This window comes from Oryzias latipes, chromosome 20 (genome assembly GCF_053564925.1).
Source record: "Oryzias latipes strain Hd-rR chromosome 20, Olatipes_Hd-rR_3.1".
NCBI lineage: Eukaryota > Metazoa > Chordata > Actinopteri > Beloniformes > Adrianichthyidae > Oryzias > Oryzias latipes.
In genome coordinates, this window is record NC_136256.1 from 19,228,905 (window position 1) to 19,253,982 (window position 25,078).

The 25,078-nt window shown below is 40.4% G+C and overlaps 1 protein-coding gene across 8 annotated transcripts in view; it reads right to left on the bottom strand.

Annotated features, from left to right (window-relative positions):
* The window catches only part of myripb (myosin VIIA and Rab interacting protein b), a 112,177-nt gene that overhangs the window by 79,909 nt on the left and 7,190 nt on the right, over nucleotides 1–25,078 (bottom strand). The window lies entirely within an intron of this gene.

Below are 25,078 nucleotides of genomic sequence, written 5' to 3' on the forward strand. Positions count from 1 at the left end.
CTTACTGCTTGTCCTAATTGAGAAAAAATGTGACTTAAATTGCAGATTGAGTAACATTAACACAAATTATTTCAATTCACAGAAGGAAAATCCTTAAATTGAAGCTCTGAACAGCCAATTTTGTTTTACACTTTTGTTAACGCTGTTCTTTATGAAGAAAGATCCTCATAAGAATGTGGATGAATCAGTGTTTGCAATTATGACCTGGAAGGCAGATACCGGCGGCGGCGACCAGCGAAGGCCCCAGACAGGGCAGAGTGAGCCAGATGACAAGGCTCCAGTTGTTGTGAACAACAATGGAAAATTTGGGGTGCCCTGGTGTTCCCCGAAAAAGGGCCTTACCTGCTCCTCTGGGACATGGTCCACCCAACCCGGATGTTGTGGACTCATTAGCTGTATCATTTTTTAAGAGACCCCCTCCGATCATCTTTTGAGCTTTTTTCTAAGCATTTCCAGTGGTCTCTTACTTATGATTTTGCTGTTCGTATCCAGAATCAAAAACTTGTGTACTTTTCTAGGACATAATTTCTGCAGAGCGGCAGGAGTTTTGAAATTCACCTCTGAGATGTGAGCGGAAGTGTTGGTGAAGAGTAAGGCCACCTCTACTTCCTAGCATCCATCTGTTTACACTCTCTCTCGATAGCTTACAGCCCCTCATAACCCCAAATGGTGCGAAAAAAATGGCGAGCAACATTGGAGCTATCCAGCCATACAGTTTTGAGCCAGATGTCAGCTCAGACAAAGAAAATGATGATGTACATGGCTCTATTTGTCTGCAAGTAGATGCTTTGAAATGGAGTGGAGCAGGGAGCTTGTTGCTCACCAGATGTAGGACCTGCGTCTCTGCTTTTAAGCTCTTTCTGATGGCATATTTTTTGTCTGATTCTTATTCAGAAATAAAGAAATACTCCAAAACACAATTTTAAGCTTAATTTTCTTTAGCTATATCCTTCACGATGCTACATGAGCATGTTAAAAACACGATTTTTTTTATCAGAGTGGGTCTTTCAAAAGTCAATTACATTATTGAAATATAAAACTTTAGCTCTTCTGTTTCTTTCTTTGAAAGACTCTTAAAAGTCCTTGTCTGTTTGAAACCATCAGATTGATCTTCAAATGACCATTACTTATAAAATAACCATATAAATGGCCATCATCAGGTGAACCTATTTACAGTCATACACTAGGAGGTGTGATGAGGAAATAGTGTTTCAAATACATAAATGAATTATAGTATTGCCCAGCATCCTGAGCCTCAACAGGAGGCTTTCTTGGAAGTGGAGTCTATAATGTTTCTGTTTGTTACCTTGGGAACTGGCAGGAAGAAATTACAGCTTTGGTCTTCATGTCACACAGTGACTAACCACAAAGAAGACAATGACTCACATTTTGTTATATAATCTCAATAGAGGTAAATCAGTCATGCTGTATTAAAAAAGTCCAGACTTTAGATATAATAGCTTTCATAGATGAGGTTTTTCAAAGATCACTTGAGTCTTCTTTCTCTTTCGGCTTTTCCCATCAGGGGTCGCCACAGCGAATCATCCTTTTCCACCTCACTCTATCATGGACATCTTCTACCCTAACATTAGCCAACTTCATGTCCTCTGTTAAGACATCCATATATCTCCTCTTTGGCCGTCCTCTTGCCCTCCTGCCAGGCAGCTCCATCTCCAACATCCTTCTACCAATATATCCACTATCCCTCCTCTGAACATGTCCAAACCATCTCAGTCTGGCTTCTCTGACTTTGTCGCTAACACAGGCAACATGAGCCGTCCCTCTGATGTACTCGTTCCTTATCCTGTCTAACCTGGTCACTCCTAAGGAGAACCTCAACATCTTCATCTCCGCTACCTCCATCTCAGCCTCTTGTCTCTGTCTCACTGCTACCGTCTCTAACCCATAGAGCAGAGCTGGTCTCACCACTGTCTTGTACACCTTTCCTTTGAGTCTTGCTGACACTCTTCTGTCACACAACACTCCTGACACTTTCCTCCACCCGCTCCAACCTGCCTGCACTCGCCTCTTCACCTCTTTTCCACACTCTCCATCACACTGAACTGTTGACCCCAAGTACTTAAACTCCTGCGCCTTCTTCACCTCAGCCCCCTGTAACCTAACGCTTCTACCTTGATCCCTCTCGTTCAGACACATGTATTCTGTCTTACTACGACTGACCTTCATACCTCTTCTTTCCAGAGCAAACCTCCACCTCTCTAGCTGCTCCTCCACCTGCTCTCTACTCTCACTGCAAATTACAATGTCATCCGCAAACATCATTGTCCAGGGAGATTCCTGTCTTATCTCGTCTGTCAGCCTGTCCATCAGCATAGCAAACAAAAAAGGACTCAAAGCTGATCCTTGGTGTAGTCCCACCTCCACCTTGAACTCCTCTGTCTGACCTACAGCACATCTCACCACCGTCATACTTCTCTCATACATGTCCTGAACTACTCTGACATACTTCTCTGCCACTCCAGACGACCTCATACAGTACCACAGCTCCTCCCTCGGCACCCTGTCATACGCCTTCTCTAAATCTACGAACACACAATGCAGCTCCTTCTGACCTTCTCTGTACTTTTCCATCAACATTCTCAAAGCAAAAATGGCATCAGTGGTGCTCTTACGGGGCATGAAACCATACTGCTGCTCACAAATCTCCACCTTCTTCCTAAGCCTGGCTTCCACTACTCTTTCCCACAGCTTCATTGTGTGGCTCATCAACTTTATTCCTCTATAGTTGCTGCAGTTCTGCGTGTCACCCTTGTTTTTAAAGATCGGGACCAGAACGCTTCTCCTCCATTCCTCAGGCATCTTCTCACTCTCTAAAATCCTATTGAACAACCTTGTTAGAAATTCCACTGCTGTCTCTCCTAGGCACTTCCATACCTCCACAGGTACGTCATCAGGACCAACGGCCTTTCCGCTCTTCATCCTTTTCAGAGCCTTCCTAACCTCATCCTTTCCAATCTCTGCTACTTCCTGCTCCACAACAACCACATCTTCCTCCCTTCTTTCCCTGTCATTTTCCTCGTTCATCAGCTCCTCAAAATACTCCTTCCATCTTTTCTGTACACTCTCCTGGGTTGTTAGCACCTTTCCATCTCTGTCCTTAATCACCCTTATCTGTTGCACGTCCTTCCCATCTCTGTCTCTCTGTCTGGCTAGCCTGTACAAGTCCTTCTCTCCTTCCTTTGTGTCTAACCTGTCATATAGCTCATCGTAAGCTTTCTGTTTGGCCTTTGCCACCTCTCTCTTCACTCTACGCTGTGCTTCCTTGTACTCCTGTCTACCTTCCTCAGTCCTTTCTACATCCCACTTCCTTTTAGCCAACCTCTTCCTCTGGACGCATTCCTGTACTTCCTCATTCCACCACCAAGTCTCTTTACCGTCTTTCCTCTTTCCAGATGACACACCTAGCACCTTCCTACCTGTTTCCCTGATAATCTCTGCTGTAGTTTCCCAGTCATCTGGAAGCTCATCCTGACCACCCAGGGCCTGCCTCAACTTCTGCCTAAATTCCTCACAAGTTTCTTCATTCTGTAGCTTCCACCACTTGGTCTTCTTTTCTGTTTTCCCTATCTTCTTCTTCCTGACCTCCAGAGTCATCTTACACACCACCATGCGGTGCTGTCTGGCTACACTCTCTCCTACCACCACTTTGCAGTCATTAACCTCTCTCAAATGACCTCGTCTACATAGGATGTAGTCCACCTGAGTACTCCTACCTCCACTTCTGTATGTCACTCTATGTTCCTCTCTCTTCTGGAAGTAAGTGTTGACTACAGCCATTTCCATCCTCTTCGCAAAGTCCACCACCATCTGTCCCTCCAGATTCCTTTCCTTCACACCAAACCTGCCCATCACCTCCTCATCACCTCTGTTGCCCTCACCAACATGCCCATTAAAGTCTGCTCCAATAACAACTCTCTCTCCTCTGGGGATACTCTCTATGACCTCATCCAACTCACTCCAGAATCTCTCCTTCACTTCTAACTCACAGCCAACCTGTGGCGCATACCCACTGACTACATTCACCATCACCCCTTCAATTTCTAACTTTAGGCTCATCATCCTGTCTGAGACTCTTTTCACCTCTAGGACACTGTTCACAAACTCCCCCTTCAGAGTCACTCCTACCCCGTTTCTCTTCCTATCAACACCATGATAGAACAGTTTGTATCCTCCTCCAATACTACGTGCCTTGCTGCCCTTCCACCTTGTCTCCTGCACACACAGTACATCTACCTTCCTTCTCTCCATCATGTCTGCCAGCTCTCTGCCTTTCCCTGTCATTGTGCCAACGTTAAGAGTCCCTATTCTCAAACCTATGTTCCTGCCTTTTCCCTTCTCTCTCTGGCCACGGACCCTTCTGCCTCCCCTCTTTCTTCCACCAACAGTAGTCAAATTTCCACCGACACCCTGTAGGTTAACAGCATCGGTGGCGGTCGTTGTTAACCCGGGCCTCGACCGATCCGGTATGTCTAAAGTGTTGTGGATGATTCGCATGGTTATTTTGGCAATTTTTTACGCCGGATGCCCTTCCTGACGCAACCCTCTCTATTTATCCGGGCTTGGGACCGGCACAGAAGTTACTGGCTTGCAACCCCTGTGGCTAGATTAGATCAAAGATCACTTGAGTATTTAGATAAAATTACTTTTGTGAAATAATAAAGTGGCAGTTTCCATTTGTCAGAGGTTAGGTTATTGTTTTTTGAAGGTGAAAGGTCCTTTGCAGGAAGAAGCAAGAGTCAGCGGAGCTTGCAGTCTCAACGGCTCAGTAAACAAAGCTGCCTGTGAGACTCCATCAGTGTCTGACACCTGCTGAGTCGAGACGGAAAGGGAGCGCTTAAGGAAACTCACAATCCTGTGACAGTCTTTGAAAAAAAATTGACATTTTGATACCTGCTGAAGCATTTCTCCGTTAAACTTTATATCCACTATAAAACTCCCTGTTTGTTTAAGTTTGAGATGCATTATTCCTGATGAAGCCACACGTGGACTCAAAATTTCAAAAAAAGGGAGGAAAACATAACATTAGATAGATATTTGTTATTTGTTGCTTCAGCATGATTTTTTACATTACACAGACGGCTGATTTCTGATGCTAAACAGAACAGAAAAAAACCTTTGAGGAAATAAAGAATATTTTACAAGAAGACATTTGATTTATTTTTCTTAGGTTATATTCAATCGAGCCACTTTACTTGGATAAAACAAAGGTTATTCTGTGCATTTATTCAGCGTGACTGTACAGAACAAAAATGAGCAGAGCAGTTTAAATAAAGTGCTTGGAGATAATAATGTGGCCATTAGGACTGAGCGGTAACAGCTTTTTAATAGCAGACATCACACAGTGTTCCCCACGATATAGAAACCACCAAAGACACGTGTTGTGATCGGAGTATTCAGCATTAACAGCCTGCATTTTTAAATTTATTTTTGCTTGTAAAGCCAACAATGAACAACAGCCTTCTTCTGTGTTGTTGTTAAAAATAGCTTCTCTGGACCAGAAGGAGGAGAAGAATTGTTTATCATTGAATAGACCAACAAGAACTGAGGGAGGTATAAAGCTGATCCTGTTTGACCACATAAAATGAAAAATAATTCAGGTAACCATAACCCTGAGCTGTCATTGTGTCTGGTGGCCCTGACGTCCAAATCACACAAAGCAAGAAAACAGATTAAGGATCACAATGACAATTAAAAAACAAAATAAATATTTAACAAAAAAATCTCATTACTTTTTATAAATTAAAACAAAATTTCAGAAACCATTAAAGAAATTCCCCAGAAATGAAACCGAGGTGTTTCGGAAAAGAAAAGTAATTTCCAGGAATCAAAATAAAATGAAAAAATATGAAACATAATAAGAAACCGAAAAGAGTAGGTCCTAAAGGACATCCCTGGTTGGATGATGATGTTGATCCATCATTTCCACCTAAAGTTATTTGGGATGGAGTGATTCTGGATGTGCTCTACTAATCATAAAACCTTTATGAGTATGCAGACATTGCAGACACCTTTGAAAAAACTCAAACACCAAAATTCAAATGTCACTATCCAATCAGCCGTGTCCTGTAAAACCAAGCTTTATCAGTTTCTTATTTTGTTTCTTTTTTTATATATTTCATTTTGATTTCTGGAAATTTTGTTTTGATTTCTAAAATGTAATGTTGCATTTTTCTGGATGTTCAAGACTAAAATACTATCAAGGGCAGTAAAATGGCTTTTAGATTAACTTTTTATAATAATTTTTCTTAGTAGTAATGTTGAAAATCAGCATTTATTTATGTTTATATAAACCAAACTTTGCCTAGTGCTTTTCACTAAATATCATAGATTGACCACATCTCCACTGGAGGGATTAAACTGCAATAAAAGTGAGTGTTATGGGGGGGTTATTTTCTTTATCCATTACTCCTACGGACAAGTGCTGGCATAAAAAAACTGAAGATCTGTGGCAGAAAATGGCTAATACTATTATGTCTGATTAAAAAAGCATAAAATCTAAATGGGTTCTATCAGTCCTCATATCAGGATGCACGTGGGATGAAACAAGAGTTAAGCTGTTTCTTTAAGGGAAAAATGTAATGTCTTTTTTGGTAATGTCGTCAAAATAATCCCTGCTGCAAGAAAAATGTGAATAGCTCTAAGTAACATACAGAGTAATGTGGTCAGACAGTGAGGGAAAACAACAGTACTGGAGGGCAATCAAATGAAAAATGACACCTAAAACCCCCAGAGGGCACTAAAGCTGCACCTTTATTCCCCTGAGAACTTTACACAGTCCACCTGAACTTTTTCTTTGAGCTGTTAGAAAACATTGCAGCGTCCATTGTTAAGGAAATTTACGTTAGCATTAACATTGCATGAGCTGAGAAAACATTATAGAAGCAGTGAGCCACTATAGACTCTTCTTTCTCCTTTCCATCCAATAAGGAGTCACTGGAGCCTCCACTCCCACACCAGCAAACTCAAGAATAGCTTCTCTAAAGAAGTGACCCTGCTGACCTTTACACCATTGCACTTCTGAGACAGCACAGTAAATTGCTATATTGCCTGTTCTTATTCCGTTTTTGCTTGAGTTGTTAATTTTTTCCACTTCCACATTTTTTCCACTTTCTCAATTCCACAGAAACTTTTGCAGTTCTGCATAAATTCTGGCTGCACATTCTTTATTCTTAAAAACATTTGTGGCTCAACCACACATAGTGTAGCATCAACGCAAACATTCCCAGATAGGATAATTAATTTATCTGACTGAGTGATTTCAAAACTTATCAGTTGTACTGAATATTTAACTTTTTCATATTTAGTATTAAGATTTTACTTTTGCTTTCTTGTCCATTTTGCTTTCAAAATCAAATGTACAGCAGCGTTTCTTTTTTTTAGTCTTGTTCTTCTCATTTTTACCTTGTTATAACACGCATGTGTGTCTGTGATTACAGTGGGTCAAAAAAGTATTTAGTCAGCCACCAATTGTGCAGGTTCTCCCACTTAAAAAGATGAAAGAGGCACCTCAACTATGAGAGACAAAATGAGAGAGAAAAAATCCCTAAAATCCCACTGTCTGATTTTTAAAGAAGTTATTTGAAAATTGTGGTGGAAAAAAGTATTTGGTCTATAACAAAAGTTCAGCTCAGTTCTTTGTCATATACCCTTTGTTGACAATGACAGCAGTAAAACGTTTTCTGTAAGCCTTTACAAGGTTTTCACAAACTGTTGCTGGTATTTTGGCCCATTCCTCTATGCAGATCTCCTCTAGAGCAGTGATGTTTTGGGGCTGTCGTTGGGCAACAAAGACTTTCAACTCCCCCCAAATATTTCCTATGGGGTTGAGATCTGGAGACTCTCCAGGACCTTTAAATGCTTCTTACGAAGCCACTCCTTTGTGACCCGGGTGTGTTTGGGATCGTTGTCATGCTGAAAGAGCCTGCCACGTTTCATCTTCAATGTCCTTGATGATGGAAGGTTTTCACTCAAAATCTGATGATACATGGCCCCAACCATTCTTCCCTTTACACGGATAAGTCGTCCTGGTCCCGTTTCTGAAAAACAGCCCCAAAGCACGCACCCCTATGCTTTACAGTAGGTATGGTGTTCATCATTCTCTCTCCTCCAAACACAATGAGTAGAGTTCTTACCAAAAATTTCTTTAGACACGACTGCACATGTGCTGGTTTTAGCAGAGGTACACGTCTGGTTCTGCAGGATTTGGGTCCCTGGCGGCATAATGTTGCTGATGGTAGCCTGGCTCTATGCAGGTCATTCACTAGGTCCCCTCATGTGTTTCTGAGATTTTTGCTCACTGTTCTTGTGATCATTTTGACCCCAAAGGGTGAGATCTTGCAGGGAACCCCAGATGGAGGGAGATTATCTGTGGTTTGTAGGTGACCAAATACTTATTTTCCACCAAATTTTACAAATAAATTCTTTAAAAATCAAACAATGGGATTTTCTGTATTTTTTTTTCTTGTTTTGTCTCTCATAGTTGAGACCTATGATGAAAATGAGAGGTGTCTGTCTTTTTTTAGGTGGGAGAACTTGCACAATTGGTGGCTGACTACATACTTTTTTGCCCCACTGTAAGTATACATGTAGGTGAGTTTTATGTGTAACTATGTCCTAAAAAGTGATACAGAAATAAAGATCCTTGCTTAATTATTACCTAGCGAATGAAAATTATTGTGTAAAAGTGTCCTTATATGCACAATGGAATGATTTATATAAACGTTTACTCACTTTATGATAGTAATACTTGGTTGTTATTAAAAAGCTAACATTTATTTCAATCCAACAGCAAAGCCAGACAAAAGGCATGGAGCCCAAATTGAATATGGAAAACCAGAAATTGGCACAGATCTAATCTCGAACCAGTGGAATGAACAAAATGCAGCCATGGGTTGGAAACTGATCCCAGTCCTCACAACTTGGACAACAGCGCTCCCTACGGGCCCAACAAAAAAGTCATTTTGAAATCCTGCACACAGGCGGTGAGAACTAGAAAAAAAACAAGTGGATTTGGAGCAGTTTAATGTTTTCAAATAAAAGCACATTCGTCTTGAAAACCTCAAACCTCAGAAATATTCATGTGGCAGTAAACTATTGTCTTTTCTGTCAGTGTTTCAATATTTTCATGTTTTGGCTGCCATCCCCCCTGCATTTCAGAGGCAACATGTGCTGAAGCCTGGCTTTGAGGGTTTTCTGTAAATGCACATACACATTCTGGGGAAATAACAGGCCCCCAGGAAGTTCAGAAAATTTAATTTAACTACGCTTCCCTACAGGTCAAGATTGGAAGCAAAGCAAATAGGAGCAAAGCTCTTTGAAACGAACAGTAAAATTCAGCACATTACTACAGCTGTTGTTTCCTTTAAACTTCCAGCTCTAAGGGAATTTTAAAAAAAGATCAAGCATGCTCCACATTTGTTCTTTTGTCTCCCATAAGATCAGAACCTTTTTATTGGGTTTCTTTCCTGCTGTTTCTTTTTCACAATCCAGCTTGTGGTTGTGTCTGGCAACACTTTGCGCACCACTGGCAAAACTCTATGTGCATTTGGGAAAAGGTCTCTCAGCCTGGCAGCTGAGCAGCACCGTCTTCAAGACAGAGGTCACATTCCTAACACGGCACATTTCTGACAAAATAAACCAAAGAGATTTGTTTAACTCCTTTACAGCCTACAAAAAGTAAGGCCAAAATGAGAAAAGCAGGTGGTGCTGCAACTGGCATCTTAGCTGATGATTCTCCTAAATATAGCAAGATTTAAGTCACTTACCATATATTTTATTACAACTACCCACAAGTGCCAGCATAAATCCTGTCTGGATATGTATTCCACATGCCCCCCCCCCCATAACTGCCTTCCTTCTCTTGACCAAAACTGTAACTGCAGATGGAGGCCTGTCTGTCTGTGTCTCAGTGCTGATCAACAGTTTTCCCCCTGAGGCTCAATCCATCAATGAGGCACAGTTGATGTTGAAAAGAGAGTAAATAAAGTAACATCTTTTTGTTAAAAAAAACAAAAGAGGTTTAAAGTCCAAATCCAATCATCTTTTGATCTATTGTAGACGCATTTCTAGTGGTCTTATCCACCAAGCCCTCCGAACCTGTGGATATCCCAAGTGGGCATTCACCAGATCCCAACATACAGGAAAACAAGACAAGAAGGAACAAGAGACAAAACGGAACAGTATTTCAATTCCATATATCTCAGGCCTGTCTGAAAAACTTAAAAGGATTTTCAAACAACATAACATCCCAGTTCATCTCAAACCAGTCAATACCCTCAGACAGAAACTGGTTCATCCAAAGGACAAAATTCCCAGCTACAAACAGAGTAATGTTGTGTACTCTATCCACTGCAAAGAGAACTGCAATGAACAGTATATAGGAGAAACCAAACAACCGCTACACAAGCGGCTTTACCAACATCGCAGAGCCAACCCAAGTGGACCTGAGTCTGCAGTACATCTCCACCTGAAGGCCACAAACCACTCTTTCGAGGACAGTGAAGTCCGAATTCTAGCCAGAGAGAAAGGATGGTTTGAGCGAGGAGTGAAAGAAGCCATCTTTGTCAAGAAGGATAAACCTTCTCTTAATAAGAATGGTGGTCTCAGGTTTATTCTTCCATCCATCTACGGCAGTGTTTTGAAACCTAAACAAACCAAACCAGTTCCACCTGAGTCGTTAACCGCTGAAAGAGACGACCATTTGGAGAGGGAGTCACTGACTCCCCAACCCCCAGCTGAGGACAAAGGACTATTAACGACCCGAAACCACGTAGGCTAAGTGGACAACACCTCCAGTTTCAGGTCTGACTCCTCCCCCATGAGCGCATATATACCAGCTCTTAGACCAGCTATTTCAGAATTGACAAAGCCTCTTGGATAAGAGGTGAAACGTCTTCCAACTTTAAAACCAAGTCCAGATGACATCCCCTAAAACTACTACAGTGGTCTTCTAATGTTGATTTTGCCGTTTTTAGCCAAAATTTAAAAAACGGTTTTGTTTTTTAAGACGTAGTTTCTGCAGAGCTTCAGTAATTCATTCGAAATTCCCCTCTGAGTTTGGGCGTAACTGTTGCTGCGGAGTAAACCCGCCCCCATTTCCAAATTATTCATCTGTTAACGTGCTTTCTTACCTACAAAACCAACAAAAATGTCTAACAATATTAGATCTTTCCAGCCGTGCAGTTTTGAGCCATGATGCCAGCTCAGACAAGGAAAACAGAGACGTTCATGGATCTCTTCGTCTGCAAATGGGTGCATCAGAATGGAGCAGAGCAGGGAGCTTGTAGGCTGTTGATGTAGGTCATATGTCACAACTACAAGCTTTATCCAACTGCATTTTTTATCTGCTCCTGATTCATGACAATCTGAATAAAGAAATGCTCAGAAATTCACTTTTATTTTCTTTACAGCATAAATGTCCTCCATCAGAAAACTGCTACAAGAACATGTTAAAAACTGTTATCACTTGGGATTTTTGTCGTCTGGACAACAATCAAAGGTGTATCTGTTCGCCAATGCCAGCTAAGCCGTCATTTGACTTTAATCTGACCTACATTGCTAACCCCTTTTTGGGTTACGTTTTTATTTATTTATACTTTTTTTCCCCTCTCTTTCAGGCTGCCTTAACTAACAATCAGTCTAGTTTCTTTGTTTTTTAGGGACATCTGGAAGTAATCACAATGGGGGGGGGGGGGGGGTGTACTGTCAGTGACTTTAGTTTGGTTTGATTCCGGTTGTATGCAGTTACTTCTGTTTTCATACAATGCACTGTGCCCCTCGTCTGGTTTTTATTTGCAGTCTCAAAAAACATTTTAGGTTCATAATAGTTCTCTGCCTAATCTTATTTTTGCACTTTCAAACAATCTTTTGTCAAATTTTAGCTCAGTTTTGAAACTCTATCATTTGAATAGCTTTTGCTGAGTTTGATTTAAAATAATATTTGATTTCACATATTTTTTTTTTCATAATTGCCACCATGATAGTAATTAGAAGGGACTACGCTGAGTGTAGTTTATAACTTCTCTGCAATTCTTGGCATAGTTTTGTGACTCTCATCCACTACACTGAGACTGTAGAGGCACTTAAAAATGAGAATTGTGGCGATGCAGATTCTGTGGATGACCTAAAGCTATCATTACTGGCTAATTTTGGTAAAATATTGTTGGACTCTGAACATGCGGCCCATTTTTATGATTCATTTTATGTCTCTGAAAGCTGCAAACATGCCAGTTTATGCAAAAACTTTTCAGGAATGTGAGCTGTGATTAGAGGGTTAGGCAGTGTTTTGTGACGTTTGAAATGTTTACACTTCAGGCATCTATAATTTGGATAATCTACCCTCTGAATATTTTTAAAGGTCACAAGGAGTGAGGGGGGGGGGGGTTGTTTACCCCCTTACCCCCCCATGAAAATGACTTACTCGGGTAAGTAGACAAACATAGAAGCTAATCAGGCAGAGCGACTTGTCAAAGCATAGAAGAATTTTAGTTTGATGAGGTGGAATAAGATGAGTGAAAAAATGGATGTGCACTTTAAGTGTGCTCTTTTTAGGAGGAATAATTATATTGTCAAAATACACAAAACATAATTAATTGCAGTCCTGGGCTGCACAGACCATACTGTTTTCACAATTCTTCTTTATTAGCTGCACCTCTGAGTGAAAGTTTCACTCTGCCACATCCTGCACAGACCTAGTGGCTGCTAAAAAATGAATTTTGGGCACAGTGAACGACCTCACCCACAAAAATGATGACATCACAATGGCTGAAACATCAAAAAAAATAAAAAAATATAAAATAGGACCTAAATCTCTTATGGGGTTCAAGGAAAATAAGGTCTAAATCAAGTAACCAAACCCAAACACACATGTCAGAGATATCCAAAGAAAATTTTGAAATTATTATGGGATGGCCAAGTGACCAATGACTTGGTGGTCATTATGTGGCAAAGTGGAAATTTGGCAACTTTCTTGTTTTTCTAACAGTAAGAAAAATAACATTTTGTTGAAGGGATATTGTCAAAAATTTCCACACGTACATACAGTTAAAATCTACAACCACCTTTGACCTATGGAAGAGGCCACCATCTTGGATTAAAAAACATCTTTAATATCTAGCTTCCACAAATTTAAACTCCTCTTAGGGATTTCAATCTATGGAAACCTAACCCCTCGAGCATCATGTGGAAGATATTTGGGAAAAGCATGTTGGAGTTGGAAGTTGTAGATTTTGAATGGTCTTAGTGTGGGAAGCTGGCAAAAGTGGCATTCCCCTGCTGCTTTCATTTTCTTTATCGGATTATTATGAACATTTTATACACGAGTTATTGGCTCAAGCAGAAAGACATGATATAACTTACAATATGAACACATTTGAAATGTGGGCAGGGTTAACAGAAAACCTCTGTTGCTAAGGAAATACAAAAGTTTACTTTTGCGGATCCGTATAAAATTACATAGACATATTTGTCATCCCCAGGTGACCAAAAATTAAAATAGTTGCTATGGAGACCAAACCCACAGAAAAGCCGGCATTTCGAAAAGAAGTTTTTTTTTAATGAATTTATCACACTCATCTTGACCAGGGGAGGGTGGAATAGAAAGGAAGAGCGTGGATTGTTTAACAGCTACTCAGCCAGTGAGGGTGAATCAAAAGTGGGCAGTGAGGGAGGGTATCACCTGCAGGTCACACAATGCCTCTTGTGGCTTAAATTTTCTTTATTACCGATTGCGTCTATTCAATGTTATATATAATACACAACTGAGCTTGGAGTGCCGCTAACTAAAGAAAATTATAATACCAAGAGCGTCTAACTTTAATAAGAGTTAGGGAGTGAGTTTTTTTAAAAGGGTGACTGCACTGTGGCCTATTATCTGCATGAGAGGTATTACTTTAATTAAGTAGTTTTATGTGGGTCTTTATTATTGGCTTTTTAATATGACCAGCATTTTATTATATGCATCAAAGTCAGCTGAGCACATAAGTTGGAAGTTTCCAGAAGCGGCTCAGAGCAAAATCATACAAACTGAAACAAATGGATGTATTCTCCTTTCAGTGACTTATCAGAGTGATACACAGTGGGTCGTAAAGGGATTAATGAGCCTGAGCACAGTGTGCGAGTGTGTGTCAACCACTGTGTGGTGTTGACTGATTAAACAGAGCAACAGTCCTGCAGAAGATATTGATCAGATCCTGCCCATTTCCTCACAGGGAGTCTAGCTAACCTCAAAAACAAACACACACACACATGTCTATACAGGGGCCAGTGGAGGAGAAAATGAGAATCAATGGCAGACCAAACAAGCCTGATAGTTTTTTAGCATGATGCTAATAAATAAAAATAAAAATCTGCTGGCTTTCTTAAATACTTCCACTTTCAGTTTTGGGTCCGCGCACAAACCAATATGTCAACCCCTCTGTCCTGCAGGTTCAAAGATGCTGAAACTTTGAGAGATCTTGGCATAAGTAAGCAGGTGGAGATTGCAACACTTTTGTATGCAAGACTTTGTGTTGTTCTGTCCCTGATGATGTCATGCAGTGCAATGTGATGGCTTCTGCAGCCAACAAACCTCAAATGATGTACTGCTTACTTTGAAAGGCTTATAAGGCTTAAAAGAGTCACTGGCTAATTGGTCGGTAAAGCATAGCAAAGGCGTATGCGTTGTGAAAACTGCAGAACACTTACCCCGATGCAAATATTTTAAAGCAGACAGAGATCAATTGCAAGGATTAATGATCAGAAGAGATTTTTGTGTCTACAGTAATAGAACTGAGGGTGATAAGGTCAGTGTTTTCATACTAGGATTGTCCTACATGTCCACCTCCTTTATTTAGCTTGATTAACTTTCGTGACGGGTTCTCAAAAGCAGACCAAAGGTATCATGGGAAAGATGTAAATTGCTTGAGAAGAAAAGATGTATTCCTGCTTCATTGGAACACTTCCAAGAAATCACCAAATGTGCTGCTTTTAATACGTATGCAGCCCTTAAAGAAAATCAGAGTTTGACGTTAACTTGTTAACTCCAGTTTTTAAAATGCCATGTTGGCTAAGTGAGTCTGTTTGCTTTACTCCGGTTCTTCGAGGCTACGTAGGCATGTTTGCTCAGTCTGTCAGCACAGCACCGCCTGTTCCTTCTCCAGGTGGTGACACAACACGCAGAACTAACATTTATTTTATTAATGGAAGCATTGAGAATAATTGTTGGACTGGAAAATAGTTTTTTCTTCTTAACAGAGCTGCAGTCATGAACACATCAGTTTTATTTGGATTTCCTTTGAATGAGTCTCAGGTATAAAATGCCAAGTCAAACCGGAGTGAAGGAGTGTGAGAGAAATTTGAAAGAAAAGATTAATAAGGGGAAAAACGTGAAAACAGGAGGAAAACAGGAGGACAACCAAAGTGGTTGCCAGGAAACGGCTGGTGTAGGTGTGTCAGTTCCTTTGAGGCTGATCCGGCTACCTTAGGGGACATTATGAAATAAAATCTGCCATAATCGTGCATGTAGTAAGTGCATCATAAAGTGTCAGTAAGGATAATGCAAGTTCCACACACTTTTATGAAGTAACGGGTGATGCTGCTGTACATTGTCCTTACGAGCACTCTAGACGTTAGTAAGGGGCACATTCTGGCTCCTTACTGATCACGCACAATTGCTGCACATACAGGGTGTGCAGCTGATTCGTACATGCCCGTAGAATGCCAACACAAACTACACTGTCTAATATCCTCATTTCTAACAGTCATGCTGCAAGGAGTGCACACTTCTCATGTGAACAGCACCAGCGGGCCTTTAGTGTACAGGATTTTGGGGAATGGTAGAAAAAATGAAAACTCCACATGACTTCACAGCTCACTTTCCTTTTTCCCATTTTAAATATTGAGTTTTTCATAAGAGTATTTCTGGGAATTACCCAGTGTTATATTTAACATCTAAAGTGTTTTTCTTTATTTTACCATGATTTTACCAGAAAGTTGAGATAAAATCTCTTTTGACCTGGCCAAGAGGCTTTGGCACACACACAAAAAAAAATAAACATAAAAACATGAAAAGAAAAACAAAGATTACAAAGATTACATTCTCACACAATGTAAAGGTGTTGACAGTAATAATTTTCTATTTTCTATTGCACATTTTGCACCTTTTTGCACCTTTGTAAATGTTTTGGTACTTGGTATATTGTATTTTTCATTTTTGTGAAATAATTTTATTATTCTATTATTTCTGTGAAATTATTTTCTTATGCATGTTGGCACTGAATAGTGAGCGGCTTTTTTTCATTTCCTTGTATACGCGTATGATGCAAATTGTACATGTGCACAGTGACAACAAAGGCATTCTATTTTATTCTATTCTATTCTAAATTCATGTCAGTTCCATTGGGGAGGGGGCCTTCATTGCTACTGAATAGCTGGTCTTCACAAGCTGTCGTCCCCCCAGTTGAAGGGGTTAGTGATGAGGCCCATAAGAGAGCTGTCTGCCTGTCATGATTTCTACAGGCACATGGAAGCAAGAAAAAAAGATGACACATGTTCACTATTCCTTGGGTGGGTGTGGAATACAGACCAGTAAATGATTACTTTGGACCATCCTTTTTTTTATGATGGCCAAACATCCGTCCAGTCATATACCACATGTTGGACCAGAGAAAAAGAATTCTCCATGAGTGGGAGTTCAGTGAGACAGCACTGTAGACATTCAGACCGCTGGGACATCTTTTATGTGAAACAGATGCCAAGCAGGAGCTCGTTTGTGGTGTTTTGAGCAAACTTTAGTTTCCTGTTGAAGCAGGGCTGGTTGAAAACACAAAGCTGCTCAGCACACAGTTTTAAGAGCAATGGCTTCACTTCATCTGGATCTGCTGCTGGACGTTTTCTTATCTGAACTCTTCTGGACTTTTATTTATTACATTGAAGTTAAAAGCAAATGTTTTTTTTAAATAAAATACAATACTGTAAAACACAATTTATTTTCCTGTATTTCTTTCCCATGTACATGAAAGGCTGCGCTATCTGGGGCCAGAGGATGACAGATTTTTTAATACTGCTGCCATGCGCTCACACCAACAATGCACAGTGTTCATTTTTATATATAGGATAAATGTTTCAAAGTATATTTTTAAATGTCTTGTAGAAACAAATTATTAAACCATCAGATAGGGTTTTCCCACAGCATGTTTTGAGATTCAGGGGTTAAGTTTGATTTTTAAGTTGTGTTTTTTAGTCATGTTCTGAGTTATTGCTTGTCAATCACTCCAGGTTTCAGTTAATCATCCACAGCTGTCTTCATTTAGTTAATTACCCTCAGTGTATAAAAGTCTCAGGGTTTTCAGTTCCTTGTTGTTGGGAGCTGCTCTGCTCTTCAGTGGCACCTTTTTTAATTTTAATTTTAATTTTAATTTTAATTTTAATTTTAATTTTAATTTTAATTTTAATTTTAATTTTAATTTTAATTTTAATTTTAATTTTATTTTTAATTTTAATTTTAATTTTAATTTTAATTTTAATTTTAATTGTTTCAATTTTTTTTTAATTGGACCAACATAAACAAAAATCATAAAACGATTATAATCCATTTTCATCTATTAGTCCTATTTAGATTTAGTGATTCTAGAAAGCTGGAGCCAACGCGGATACTTAAAGGGCAAAGGTGAAATACACCCCAGACAGTATGTGAATCCATTGCAGGGCAAGAAAATGTTTTTGCAAAAGATACAAAGGCTGCATTTACACTGCAAGGTTCAAGTGACCCAATTCCGATTTTTTTTCCTCTCATGTGGCACAGATCGGATATGATCGGTGAATGTGTGCAGGACAAAAGCGCATGGATTCCGTTTTTCTCAGATCGGATACAGGCCTCTCTCATATGTGGAAATAAATCGGAAACGAATCGGATACGTGCATTTGCGTGTGTCATGTAAGCAGACAAATCGGATATTCCCAAGTAAATCCAAGTCGTACGTCAGTGACGTCAATTCAGGACACCACCAACTGAGATCACATGACTCATTAAAGTGCTTTTGTGCGCTGATTTTGCTGTCAGCGTGTTACCTTTCAGCCTCAGGCTTCAGACCGTAGTCGGAAACCGCTGTTATGTCCGGTCCGGACGCAAACGGTAACTAATGAAGCGGGACACCGTTGCTATAATAGAACAGGCTAGAAGCCGTTTATTTCTTTGGGGGGCGTGTATGATGGGGACCGTGTGTGTGTGTGTGTGCGCGTGTGCGTGTGTGTAAGGAGAGGAGAGCGGGTGTGAGCGCGGAGCGGGGGAGTGTCGGAGAACCGTAAATTAAAAATAAGGTGTCTCCCCCAAAAGTTTTGGAGTCTTTCTTAACCCACTCTGGAGGCTGAGGGTTCAGAACGGAAAAGAGAACCCCGAGGAAATCTCCCGTGCGTTTCTGACCACGGTCGGAAAAAGAGAAGTCATCGCGCAGGAAAGGTTCAACACTTGGATCAAACTGTTAGTACAGCACGTCTGCAAACACTCATTCAAAATTCAGAGAGAGCCGAGCATTCCTCCTTTTTTTCCTCTCCCGTGCATCCCCTCAGGAGCGCCCAAGGCAACGCCTCCTTCCGTCGCTGCGTCGCCTCCATGACAACCGCAGTCACAAAAGTCTGAAGGAGGTCCGCGGAAGGCGGAAATACTGCTACGTAGTCCTCAGAACGTCTACATCTGATAGTTTCAGCATTGTTTAGTGTAAATGCAAAAATCGGATACGGGTCACTTTTAAAAGATGATGTAAGCGGGTCCTCAAAAAAATCGGATATAGTCAGAAAATCGGATATGGGCATCAAGACCTGCAGTGTAAATGCGGCCAAAGAAGCATACAGACCATTGTCAGTATCATTAAGTGGTATTATTGTAAAAAAAATAAGGTGTTTACATACAAAAATACTGTATATAAATAAAATCAGCACATCCCACAGGTTGGAATTGTTCTTTTAAGACTTTCCAGAGTTGAGGTCATCAGATTGTCCCTCTGGCTTGAAGCGCGTCCTGACCGTTAAAGAGTTTTGTTGTCCTCTTTTCATTTTTCTTTTTGTTATTCTGACATGCAGGTTGTGATGCCTCTGTTTTATTTGTGTATTTTTAAGACAGTAGCCATCCATCAGAACTTTGTACGGCTGTGGAACTTTGATTACCGGTAATACAGCAATTTAACACCGTTGGAGCACTAATAAAAGGGTATTCTTGAGTGTTTATTTACTGTCACCTTAACGTTTGTCTCTGCTGAGCTCCCATAGCTTTATTACACAACCTGTGAACATTTACAATGATTTATCCTGAACTCATACCAAATATGATATTATTTCAGCAAATACGATCAAAAAAGCAGGAGTTCCATATTTGGATGTGACCACAAACGTATTCAGAACTGCATTATTGAGGGAGTTTAATGATTGGTAGCAGACATGGATGTTTCTTCAAACAAAATGATTCCACAGATTGAGATGTGCACTCATTTTGCTGCTTTATCGTTAGTTCATCAAAAAGACTTTGAGCCCTAAATCACAAGGATTAAACTTGTAAATAAAAACACAGCAGGTCTCTCTAGTGGAGTTGTTTTCACAAGTGCCATAAGATACGATTAGAAAAAATGAATTATTTATTTTATTTCTATTACAAATTATACAACTTATATTCATTTTTGTCTGTATATAAAAATGCTTGGATCGTTGATGAGAAATAAAACGAGAAAGAGCAGGACAAAAGAAAGAGCAGGACAAAAGAAATCACATTCTGTATAAAGTGTCCTTGCTCATAATGTGTTATCATCTTTCTCCTCACCTTACACTATAATAGGTGGATGCCTCACTTTCTGTCATTCTGAGATGTAAACAGGCAGATCTTTGCGGAAGCTGCACCTGATTGGCTGGATCCTTGCACCCTTTGAATTGGTCTCCAATCCCTTCAATTAACACAATTTACAGTATTTTAGTCACTCCAATGGAGAGAGTGGCTTTTTACATAATTAGTCTTGTGTCTTTCCCCCTGTGGGAACTGAAGAGACGTACCGGGGTGAGGAAAGTGTAGCAATTATTCTGACGGTTCCCTGCTGTCTTGCCAAGAACCGCTCACTTCTTCTGGAAAGGGAGCAGCTCAAGGAGCTGGCCCCTGCATCTCAACACAACACAGCTACTAATGAGTTTCCATAGCGGTAGAAAGAGGCCCAGACAAAGGAACTGAGGGAGGATGCAGGACAGAAAGTCTGACACTGAGATTGAATAGATGAGACAATTGCAAAGGGAGAGATCGGGAACAAAAGCAAAGATAACACCTCCCCTGTTGTTACAACCAACTATGTTTCCCTGAATAAAAACACTACTTGACATTTGGTCAGCTCTGGACGTAATCACTTCTGAAATGCAAGGTAAACCCAGAATGTTCCTCCAGAGAAATTAGTTTAGATGAAGGTCTCGATCACATACAGGCACTCTCAAAGACACAGTCGAGGTTACTGAAGAGAATGCCATCCACTCAGTCAGCAAAAACACTAAAGAGGCGTGAGTAACCCATGCCCAAGCTGCTGGGGTGGATTCGTTCTTCACTTTCTCATCAGCCAATCCCACGGGCTCAGCACCTCCTGTGAATGCAAGCTGCTGATTTGTTACACTCGGGGGAAATCTGCATCCTCTTCTATCACGTGCTCAAAACCGCAGTCTGACACTTTTCTCAACAGAGGAGGCAAACACTCACACGCAAAACCCATTTTTCAAGCTTTGCTTTATTGTTGCTGATTAAAAATTAATTTTGGGATCTATCTATAACCTCAAGTAAACAGGATGCAATTAAAAACATGACATGCTGTACCTCTGATAAACTGACCTGAGTGTGTATGCTGAAGCACAGACATGTGTAATCACGCCGGTCACAGGGGGCGATATATTTCTGTCTGCTAATTAAGTTTAATTATTATAATATCTTCTACCAAGAGTCGTATTAAAACTAATTAGAAATCACAGAGTCAATGGCAGACAGGAACACAAGGAAGCAAATTAAAGCTGAATGTTGACGATCAGAAGCCAGTTAGGAGAACAATTTCTGCTCAAAGCAATAAGAGGAGCAGAGCTTTGTGTTGACCTTTGTGATGTCAAAGCCATCTGAATCTTCTGAACAAAAGCGGAATGAGCTAAGATGAATGTTTTTTGATCTATGCAGCTTTCGGTCCATCGAAGCGCCGTGTTTTCTCACAAGACAATGACGGACGGATAAATCCTAAAGTCAGCTCACATCAATCATGCAAAACGCACATATACGTAAATAAATAGAAGGGATGCGGCGCTTGCAAAAATAAAAGAAGAAAAATATTTCAGTTTAAAGAAGAAAAGTAGCATCATAAAGCAGTGAAAGTTTACTCAAGCTGACAGGGGCACACACAACCATATCAAAACAATCCACATCAGTGTGAGTCAGACAAATAACCCGCACCAATAATGTCAACCAGCTAATCCCCCATCAAAGGTGAACCGCAGCCAAGAGAACAAGAGCACCACAAAAAACGGGAGTGAAAAAATTAGAACCCTCTGTGGCTGTAGCACAACAACATTAAACATTCACTGCAAGAACTAAAGTGGAATGACGTGTTCACCCACATTTGGTCACAAATGAAGCACCATATGGGATAGGGAAACTGCAATGAGACATGGTATATAAACACCTGCCAGCGTACCCCAAAAGCAGGTTTTCATCAAATGAAAGCGAGGTTTGAGGCTGTCACATGTTGGAAGCGACACTGAATCATGGAACGGAACAAACATCTAAAAGCCGCAAAAAAAAAGAATAATGCACGCCTGTTTGAAACAATGGAGTCTTTCAAACCCCCCCCCCACACACACGCACACACACACAAACCTGCACCGGACCTGGATTTTTATTTAACAGACAAGTGGGGTCATAAGTTCAATTGTCCAGAAATTCAGCTTTTTAAAAAAACGCATAATTCAAGACTTAGAAGAAAACATTTTTTTGTTTTTGAGAAGCGATTGGTCATAAAGGTTGCTGCTTAAAATCCCACTCCAATCATCTCTTGATCTATTATAAAATAGTTTTCAGTGGTCTTTTGATTATGATTAATTAAGACGTACATAGATCTATTTGTCTACAACTGGATGCATCAGAATGGAGCAGAGCAGGCAGCTTGTGGCCTACCAATCGTAGTTGGTACGTAACAACTACAAGCTCTTTCAAACAACATTATTTCATCTGCTCCTTATTCCCCACAATTTGAGTAAAATAATACTCAGAAATGCAGTTTGAATCTGAATTTTACATATTTCTTCAATCATGAGGAAAAATGCCACAAGAACATGGTAACCCTTGTGCTTTCCTAGGCACTTTAACGTTGGGTCATCTAGACCCACTAGACAGTGCGCTGAACCTTTTTTCTTCAATGATTTGTGAACCTCAATCGTGTGCATGGATTACATTAAATCTTTCCACCTTTTCCACCTTTGTCATGGTAGGGAGAACACGTCAATGTAAGGGTGAGGTCATCTAAGAATTTTCATCGGAGGGTTTTTAACAGAGCAGACTCTAAAATGACATGACTTTTCCATGTCAGGGGCTAATTCTGTCCTCGTCTAGTGCTGCTTTCATACAGGAGATGGTGGCGCTCCCTGAAGGCACTGTAAAGCCACAAAGGGCAATATCCTCTGACTGCTTGCTCAATGAAATCCACTTACACCTAATTATTGATTATCGTGTATCAGGAGCAGTTTTATCCACAGAGAAGCTGAGTGTCTCCTGCCCTTGCTTAGAAATAATGAATTTTTGAATCCTTAAAGCCAACTCTGCGTGTGTCGGTTATATTGTCATCTCCAGACAGAGGATAAATACAGAAGGAAATAGAGGGCATTCTGCTCCAGACACAGTGACATCTTCTGCCACCTAATTTCTAAAGGGCCCGGCCTCCCAGTGTGACTCCTGTGGCTCTCTGCCTGCCTGCCACATTGAACTAGGCTAAAAGAAACAGCAGACAAAATAAAGCAAAAAGAAACTGCTGCCTTTGGATGAATAAAACCCTGGATCTTTTGGGAATTAAATAGCTCCGCTTGTTATTGCTTGAAGTTTCAAACCAACACAAGTCCTCTTATTCAAAAATGTCTGTGATTAATGCTCAGCCGCACCTTTTTTTCACAGTTTTCATTACCAAAACAGCTTTTGCCATTTAGGTCAAACTGCCAGGAGAAGCAAAGCTGCATTACTGAGTCACGGATTATTCTGCACAATTAAAATTAGGAATGGCCTATCAAGAGCTCCTGCCAACAACTTTACAAATAACTGCGACTTATCCGCAGAGCCCTTCCTAATTGGGGAAGCGAAAGGATATCCTTGTTCCACCTATGGCTTATAAAGTGCACTCTTCATAAAAATGAGACACAATTACCTGCAAGAATCAGTTCGCTCTTCCTCAAACAATGGTGGATGGATGCCTCTGCCTTCACAGATCTGCTTGTGTGGCTCCTTTTGTTAGTGGTTGTGCATCTTGCTAACTAAGCCCACTCTTGCTCTCCCATAAGCTTCCTGCTGCTATATACCTGTAATAAGGCTCTCTGGCTGTGGAGATGGAGTGCAGAAGTTGAAAGCTCCCACACTCTAATTGGCTGAATCACACTCTCACCTTTCAGAGGGAGAGCAGGAAGACTGCAAACTAAAACTTGATTTTTCAAGCATCTGAGCTAATGGATGGTCACTAAGACGAAAGAAAGCAGCAAGAGTTGATTCGCAGAAAAAAAAAAGTCAGAGTATGACATTTAAAGAACATCAGATTGATAATTGCTTTTCCCCTCCCTGTAAAGAGTTATCATAGTTTTGTGTCTTTCCAGGGTACAACTTCTTGGTTTATAGATTGAATTTATGACCCAATCATTCCTAGACCAACCATTTCTCCAACTGAGCCAGACCAGTTCTCCAGAGATGACCAATTGCTTGTTTTCCAGCTATTACTGTCCTAATACTTCATGGTTAGCTGGACTGGGTGGTTCTTGGTTTTGATTGACTGAACACCATGCACAGATTTAGGTAATCAACAGGTATTAATGTATATTCTTAAATGTTTGATGGTAAATGGTATATTTTTATAGCACTACTACCTTCCATGAAGACCTAAAGTGCTTTGCAGTCACAGTCCCATTCACCTATGTACACACACTCACACACTGATGGTGGCTCTGCTGCCCAACACTGGTGCCATCCTATGACCACCAGAGCAATGTGGGGTTCAGTGTCTTGATGAGGGACACTTTGAGTAAAATATCAGTAGTCTTTAACCTTGGGGTATCATGCAATTTCCATCCATCCATCCATCCATCCATCCATCCATCCATCCATCCATCCATCCATCCATCCATCCATCCATCCATCCATCATTGGGGTCATGGGGATGCTGGAGCATATCGCAACCACTATTTGCCAAAACAAACAGAACAAGTTACATACTTCCAGTCATTTCTTAGCTTATGTTCTTCCTGAGCTTGAACACTCAGGTGTAATGTTTGTTGTAGCTTTTTATTGGTTTTGCCTTTATTGTTTCAGTCTGACAACTTTGGAGGCTGAAACAGAAATTCCCTACGAGCCAAAAGATATTGAAAACATTCGCCTGTGACTAAATCTGAGGCACTGAATCATTTTTTAAATCAGCAAGCTCATCTTTACAGCTGAAATATTACACATTTTTGAGGCCGGAAGGTTAAAATAAGCATGAAAGCAGCAAGGACTACTCTTACTATACCATCACTACACAGACAGAATCTTAAGGTTTTTGTATATTTCAGAAATCAGCAACATAATACAACAATTTACTAAAATACTCATGAAACCAATAAAGTGATGGACCACATAAAATAGATGCTTCTGCTCTCATTAAACCTCAGATGAACCAAAGCAGAACGTTCCAAACCAAGATTAGCCAGCTGTGTCATTTTAATGGGCAATTTAAGGAGTTTCAGTTTAAAAGCAGTGTCACGCCAGCATTTTAACAGGAGTCATTCTCAAGCAAAGAAGCTAAATGTAAATTAGGCTTTTTAAATGCAACATTAGACTTAAACGTTTCCATTAATGCTT